Source organism: Cyprinus carpio, unplaced genomic scaffold, assembly GCF_018340385.1.
Source record: "Cyprinus carpio isolate SPL01 unplaced genomic scaffold, ASM1834038v1 S000006823, whole genome shotgun sequence".
In the NCBI taxonomy this organism is placed as follows: domain Eukaryota; kingdom Metazoa; phylum Chordata; class Actinopteri; order Cypriniformes; family Cyprinidae; genus Cyprinus; species Cyprinus carpio.
In genome coordinates this window covers 160,663-169,146 of record NW_024879402.1, presented here as the reverse complement: position 1 = coordinate 169,146, position 8,484 = coordinate 160,663, and the positions used below count along the sequence as shown (strand labels likewise).

At 30.3% G+C, this 8,484-nt stretch overlaps 1 pseudogene; it reads right to left on the bottom strand.

The window, feature by feature from the left end:
- Window positions 1-3,235, bottom strand: part of LOC122145018 — an 11,644-nt pseudogene extending 8,409 nt beyond the window's left edge.
- Between the last annotated feature and the right edge of the window lie 5,249 nt (window positions 3,236-8,484).

Below are 8,484 nucleotides of genomic sequence, written 5' to 3'. Positions count from 1 at the left end.
CACAGCTGTCCAGCACTCCTGAAACAGCACACAATACAAGGGTTATTACTGTTCCACTAAAATTAAAACCATTTTTTAACACACATCGAAGTGTAGTTTGGACAAACAACAACACAAAAAAAACATTACTGAACTGAACATATATTTTAAAAAGAAATCACATTTTCACTTAAGTTTCAATTTTTATTTAGTTTGTTTTAAGGAGTACTAAAATACTTAAAACGCGATGACTTCAAGGCGAATTGCAGTGGAAATGTATACAGATAATAGAATTATATAGGAAATGAACAAAACAAAGCTGAAATTACTAGACACTAACAAAAACAAATCATTTAAATACTAAAATGACGAAACACAATTTTTTAAGTAAATAGATGATGAAAAGCTTAACAGATATATTTAAAAAAAAACTAAATGCACAAACAAACAACAAAATTACCAAAACTTACTTTAAAAAAAATAATGTATATATAAAAAAAAAATAATAATAATAATTTATATATATATATATATATAAATTCAAGCCCTAAAATTGCTGAAACTAAAGCGGGATTAAGTATAATTAAAAGCTAAAGGGAAATATCACAAAACTAAAACTAATACAAATGACAAAGACAACAAAATTACTAAAACTTTTATTAAAATTAAAATATAACCAAACATTAAAAAAAAATTATATATAAAAAAAACAAAAACACAAAAAATTAAGCTAAATATAAATATAAAAATATTAAAATTAATAACAATAACAAAAAAACACAACAAAATTACTAAAACTTGAGAAAAAAATGTAAAAGAAAATTTTAACAAAAACACTTTTTTAAAAGTTAAATAATTTCAAGTACAAAAAAATACTAAAACCAAAACTAAAATAAAAAAAATTAAAACCTAAAAAAAACCAACTTACATTAGTAAAATAGTATATTGATTGGGGAATCACGAAAAATTTTTTCCATCCCGTTTTTACCCGAAAAAACAAATTTTCCAAAGGGATATCGGTGAAAAGGGATTTTTGCCGACAAGCCCCGCGTTTCCGCCCGGATATCATCCATATCAATACCCTCCCGGGAACCCAATATCGAAACCGTATAGATATCAGTATCCGATCAATATTGGTATTGTTATTATATCGATATCCGTTCCGATCATATCCATATCAGTACCCATATAGGTATCAGTATCCTTTTTCATTATTATTTGGGATACATTATGGGATCAATATTGGTTCTGGTTTAAAACATGGGTTTTTCATTCGTACGGTATCTGTTCCTTATGGTTTTTATTAGTATCCATATCCCCACGGTATCGGCCCAAATTCGGATCACTATCCGATCGGTATCCAATGGGTACAGTATCCGTGGGTATCGGTTTCAGTACCCCGTTTCGGTGCATCCCTAATATTAATGACGGGTACTTTAACACTGGATTGTCTATGCTCCATAAAATTTTTTAATCCATTACACTCATTAAACACTGATGCATCTCATGAGTGTGTGTGTGTGTGTGTAAACACTGATGCATCTCATGAGTGTGTGTGTGTGTGTGTGTGTTTCCTCAGCTCCCAGGGCCCCCATAATCCCCCGGCTGAAAGGGGGATCCATAAAACCCCAATGTTTTTTAAGCAGCAGGGGGGCCCGGCCCAGAGTTTCAGTGGGCTTTTTTTCAAAGCCCTAGGGAGGGACACCCCGATCGGGGGAAAACAGGCGGATAATAAATGATTATTAGTCAAATATCCTCCTCAAAATAAGACACAGAGCTTTAAGCACTTCCTTCCTCACTCACCCATCCCCAAATGAATCGGTGAAAAAAACCTTAAAAAAAATCTAAAAATAAATCAAAATATTAAAAAAAAAATTAAAAAAAAAATAAAAAAAATAATATTTAATTCAGCAGAAAATAGAGAGAAAATTAGAAATGATGTTTTGGGCAAAAAAAAGAAAAGTAAACAATATAAAAGAAAAAAAAAAAAAAGAAAAAAAAAAAAATAAATAAAAAAAAAAAAAAAAAAAAAAACAAAAAAATAAAAAAAAAAAAAAAAAATAAAAAAAAAAGCTATAATACTAAATAAATACTATATAATAGTAGATCAAACACTTTTAAAATTAAACACTTGTTTTATATTTAAATGTGATCATATATACCGTATTTCTGTAAAACCCCATTAATTAAATCGCAAAAAATGAAAGACAATTTATTGCATTTGATTATAAAGAACTTGAGGGACACACAAAAAAAAAAATATCAGATTTTTAATAACTGTTTTCCAAAATTTCTGGCTGATGTCAAAATAAAATTTTTTTTTTTATGTACAGTATATTTATTTACGGTTTGAAAAACTTTTTGACTGATATAAAAATTGTACACTATTTCTTCAAAAAAATTCTAAACACTAAAAAATAAAAATTTGTAAGGGGTAAAACGGCTACGTTCATTAAACCATTTTAATGCACAACGGACAAATTCTGCACAACCACTTCAAATCAGATCCAGAGATGAAATAGTGAGGTTAGATCACATTTATTTGAATGAATTATCGAGAGAGAGAGAGAGAGATGACAGCCCCTTTTACCCTTTTTTTCCTATAAAATACTTTTTTTTCATTTTGTTAAAAAAGAACCATTGGTATTCATCCATTGGCATATTAAATAAATTTCCCTAACGAAATTTGAAAACTGAAAACGATTCGTTTAAAAAACTGGGTTCTTCCGGAAGGGAAACAAGTGACTCCTAGAATCATTCAAAAAAGCAGATTCATTCAGAAACAAAACGCTGTGGTTTTTTACGATTTTAAAAGAATAAGGTTTTTTTTTTTTTTCCTTAACATAAAAATTAAAAAATTAATTAATAAAAAAAAAAAAAATTTTATTTAAAAATATCCATAGCAAAAAACTCTAAAAAAAGGTCTAATATTGGCTGATAATGGATAAATCATGCATACTTTTTCATAAAAATGACTGCAAGTTGTTTATCCCAAACCAAACGGGTACAAAAAACCAAAAAACCTTTTAAATCTGATGAAATTTTGCAAAAAGGCAAATATAACACACTTGAATTGTATATTTTATGTTTACATTGAACCGGGTAGGCAACCATGAGCATGACCTCTGAGCCCAACTGACCTGTGTCCATCTGCCAGATCGAAAGGACCCCAGAGCAGCCCACCACCCAAAAATTGTCACACGGCCTCCACTTTTATGACCTGGATTTGGGGGAAAAGGGGGTCCCGGCGCCGCATGATTTCATTTTTTTCCCCCCGGGCTCAGCAGAGCATGGAGTGATCCCCAACCAACCCCCACGCATGCTGCCCGCTGCCCGAAAAACCCCCGAGAAACCCGCACTGTGCTTACACGACCATGATATCAGCCTAAAAACCCAACCCCCGGCAGTCAAGAAAGGGGGGGGGCTTAGCAGGGCCCCCTGCCCGTCTCTGATTGGTCAAGAAACTTTCATTTATATTTATTCAATTTAGGGAGACGCTTTTTTTCCAAAGTGAGTAACAAAAGAAGAACCAGGGCTACTACAAAAATAAAACTAAAAAACCCTAAAAAACTAAAAATTTCCATTACTAAAAAAAAACCAAAAAAGTAAAAAAAAATTTATTTCAGCTTTGTTGCCAAGAAATACTAATACTTTAACTAAAAATTTAAAAAGAAAAAAGAAAATACAAAAATAAAAACAATAAAAAAAAATTTCATAGAGTAAAATAATAATAACACACAATGCCAGTCTATACATATACGGATGCATGTATGTATATATATATATATATACACATATGCATAAAAACAAATAATTAAATAATAAATAAAAATATAAATAAGTAAAAAAAAATAAATTTTATTTGTAAAAAAATTTTGAACGTATTTTTAAAAAAAAAAGAATTTTAAAAAAATAAAAGGAGTTATAGCAAAGAAAAAATTTTTTAAATTAAAATTTTATTTAAAAATTATTTTATAGAATATATATGCACACACACACTATTAAAATAATAGATAAACATATACACACAAACAAATAAATAAAACTAGATTATTAAACATGCTGAAACAGAAGTTAAATTTTAAAAAAGTGAGAATTTTTTAATAAATAAATATGGGGTATAGAAAAAAAAAATTTTATTAATTCCCTTAAAATTTTAATAATTTTAAACTCTTTTTCTGTACTATTTACTCTTTTAAAAATTTATTTCAAAATCACATGACACTAATTTATGGCTCAAATGACATAAATTTTTTAATTTAATTTCAAAATTATTCAAGGGGAATTAGAAGTCCAGATGTCGTCTCTCATTGGTCAAGAATGGTGGGAATAATTTATATTTAAATTAACATTTAAAACTTTTTACTCTGCACTGAAAGAAATGGTGTAGGATTTACTTTGAAACTATTTTCACTCAGAAATTGCTAGTAAACTATTTTTTTTTTTATCTATTCAACATCTGATGAAGTTTCTTTCAGAGCCGGTCAGTCACATCAGCAGCTCACCGAAAGCTCAAAAGGCACGACTTTATTTCGTGGTAAAAATTAAAACCCCAAACAGTCTCTGATCGATTCTGTCTCGATTCATTCACACCAAATAAAAGCCCGCGGATCACGAAATGCCAACAACATGGAAAAAAACACGAGAGAAAAGACAAAAGCTGCCAACAGTGACAGTGAGAATGATATCAGTGTGAATCGAATTAAAAAGCATCACACTACAGATCCTCCACAAAAGACCATACACTACATAAAAAGTCAAGCAGGAGGGAAAGTCGGAGCGTTTCATTACACATCGCACCCTCTTCCTTCTCACACTCAGCCTCTTCATCTGACATTTAATGCTTGAGCAAACTACATAATGGTCACCGAGGTGAGACTCAGCGTCTGGAGCCGGATGAACTTTTCAGTGTCTAGAGAGAAACCTTTCAGAGCAGTGAAGAAAGCCTGAACAAACAACAGAGTAAATCACCTGAACATTTCTCCAGCACAAAGAATCGTAGCTGAGGTTGTGTGTGTGTGCAAATAAAATAAAATAAAATAAAATAAAATAATAAAATAAAATAAAATAAAATAAAATAAAATAAAATAAAATAAAATAAAATAAAATATTAACAGAAATACATTAAAATATTTTTATAAAACTTATTTTATTTCAGCTAGTTGCCAAGGCAACATTTATCATTCTTTGTTTAGTTTAACCTGAAGTTGTAAAATAACTAAAACTGAATTAAAACAGACATTAAAAAAAAAAAAACATAAAAATAAGTTAAAAGGACAAAAAAAAATTCAAAAAAAGTCTAAAATTTTAACTTAAATGAAAATGAAACACATATAAATACAAACTGTTATAATATAAATATAAAAATTCAAATAAAAACATCAAATTCTAAATATTAAGAAAAATAAGAAAAAGACAGCAAAATTACTAAAACTGACTAAAATGATTTAAAAATGTATTAATAAAAACTATATAATAATAAATGAATGACGCTATAAATTGAACACTGATTTCATACATTAAATGTGAAGAGTTTATTTGCAAAAACAGATAACTCAAGTTTTTTTTTTTTTTTTTTCCAAAAGCCATGTTTTTATAACCTGTTTTTATTGTGTTTTATTGTGTTATTGCTGTTTTTTTATTTTTTAACCTAGTCAAAAAAAAACCAACTGCAGTTTGATTGAGATTAATTTGAATGCACAAATGAAAAAACATGATTTCTGAGAATTATTAAAAACAGATTTGTTTTTGCAAATGAACCCTTCATATTTTTGTTTAATCCAGTGAATAAGAGGCGCTTTACTGCATTTGATGAAGTAGAAACTAATGGACAGAAAAAAAAGATGATTAATATCAGATTATTTTGTAAATATATTAATAAATAGGGATGCACAACACATAAAATTCCGGCCAGTACCTATAAGCAGTTAATTATTTTATTAATTTTAATTATGCACATTTATACTATTGGCGATAAATCATAAATGATACAGCTGATATTAAAATTGTATATTAATTGGATAAATTAAATAGTAACTGAGTATCTGAGACAATAGAAATCTGGCTGCATTTTTCATAAAATTACAGCCATCCTTCTAGACCAACAGAGGGAGTATCTGGTCCAATAAGCCCGCCCTCCTGATGCTAAACGCTACTTTACCCTCCTTTTTGTCTGATTCTGGTTAGTGTGTGTGTGTGTGTGTGTGTTTTTTTTTTTGTGCGTGTGTGCATGAATCTAACAATCCAACTCTCCGAATTCACCATAAGCTGTGTGATTTCTCCACTTCTCCTCCGTGAACGCAGAAGATGTGCTTCATCTCGCCGGTGAAGACGTCCCAGACGATGACGGAGAAGTCGTCAGCTCCGGACACGAGCGAGCACTGATCGTAGCGCGGAGAGACCTGGTGTGGATACAGCAGACACGTGACCTTGTGCCTGTGACCTCTGAGAGTGCGGTGAGGAGGCCAACCTGCACACACACACACACACACACACAGCTACAGAGCCAGAGCCAGCAGTTCATTCTCAACACAGGAAAGAATCATACTAATAATCATTTATAAGAATAAATAAATAAAAATATGTTTAATAATTAATTATAATAATATATTACAAAATTATTTTTAAAAATTAATAATAATAATAATCTTTTTAAAATTTAAAAAATAAAAAATAAATTTTTTAAAAATTAATAATAACAGTAATAATAAATAAATAAAAAACAACATAATTAAACTATATAAAACCCATTTTTTAAAAATAATAATAACACGTAAATATAAAAAAATATTTATTATTAAATGTTTAGATCAATAACATTGGGGGCCCCTCTTGCACTGTGCTCCCGCAGCAGCTGGGGCGTGGCCGTCTCGTCGGGACGACCAATGTCCCGTCCTTTTTCCACACACCAGTCGGCCCCTGGAGGGGATTAGCTCCCCCGTCACCTTGGGGGCTCTTTGACCCGGGTGGCGTAGTGGTCGATGATGCCCCCCCGGGACGGCTTTAATTTACAAAGGCCTCGCAGACTGATGCTGCCGATCCTGCATTGGGGAAGAGAGGAAAGGTGTGGGAATTTTAAAATTTTTTCTGTGCTGTTACATGCGGGAAATATCTCTGAACCCCGGGGGCCCCGGGGCAGTGTGTGTGGTGCGTATGAAACACACGTAGGGGGACACCGCGCATGCAAACTGAACAAATCTACAGCTGATCCCAGCATAATGATTGCACACTTTTTAAGTTTAAATATGCTTCGTTTCTTTTTACCCCAAATTTATCACGTGACCTCATTATATGCACATTTCACAACAGAATCGGTGTTGCTAGCTTCAGGAAACCACACAGAAGTAGTGTTTTTTCACACTTCTTTTGTCTAAAATAAAAAAAAAAATTAATGTTAAAAATATTTTTACAATCCCTTTTATAATTCTTTTGGAAAAAAAAACTGAAAAAAAAGTAATAAAATAAAAAAATTGTTAAATCTTTTAAAAAAAATTCAATAAAAAAAACTAAAACTGTTTATAATTCTTTTTTTGAAAATTTTTTTTTTTTAAAAAAACTAAATCTGTTTTTATATTCAAGTTTGAAAAAATTTTTAAAAAAAATATTTTTAAATTAATACTTTAATAGACTATAATATTTTATGTGGAGAAAGTTCTTTTTTTTAGGTTACATTGATTTTTATAATTTTAGTTTTGGAAAAGAAGTAAAAAAAAATTTTCAATACTGTTTTAATGTTTTATTTTTATTTTTTTAGAAACTGTTCTAAAAGCAATTTTGTGAAAGAAAATAAAAAAAATACTGTTTAAAATATTCAGTTTGTAAATTTTTTTTTTAAAAAATTTTTATATTAATTTTTTTAATATTCAAAGTTTGTTCAAAATTTTTAAAAAAATATTTAAAATACTGTTTTAATATTTTATGAAAAAAATTTTTTTTTTTAAATGAATATTGGTTAAAAGAAAGTTAAAAAATTTGTTAATTTTTTTTTAAAATGTGTAAAAGTAAATTTTAGGCTTTAAAAAACAATTTTAAAATTTGGTATTTTTTTTTTATCTGTCACGTGTGTTTTTGGTGGATTCTGTGGTGTCCCGGGGGAAACAGCGGCTGTGGGGGAGGTTTTGGGACCTCCCACCGTCAGCCCCCCGCAGAGCCCCCCCCTGGATCGCAGCTCTCTCCGTGAGGAAAAAGCGTGTCCCGGGCGGCAAAAAGGAGCGCGGGGGGACCGCCCCAAAAAATCCGTCTGCCCTCCAGAGCTCCAGGCGAGCCTCAAAAACCCCCCTCATGCTGCGGTGAACTCTGAGCCCCGTCGTTGGAAACCTAAACATAAAATGGCCAAGATGGAGTTCTTTTTTTTTAATTTTTTTAATTTAATTCTGATTTTTTTTCTTAATTTTGACTTTTTCTTGCATTGCAAGTTTTATCTCGCAATTTTGACTTTTTCTCGCAATTTTTACTTCTCCCCCACAATTCCCCTTTTCTCCAATTTACTTTTTTTTTTGCAAATTT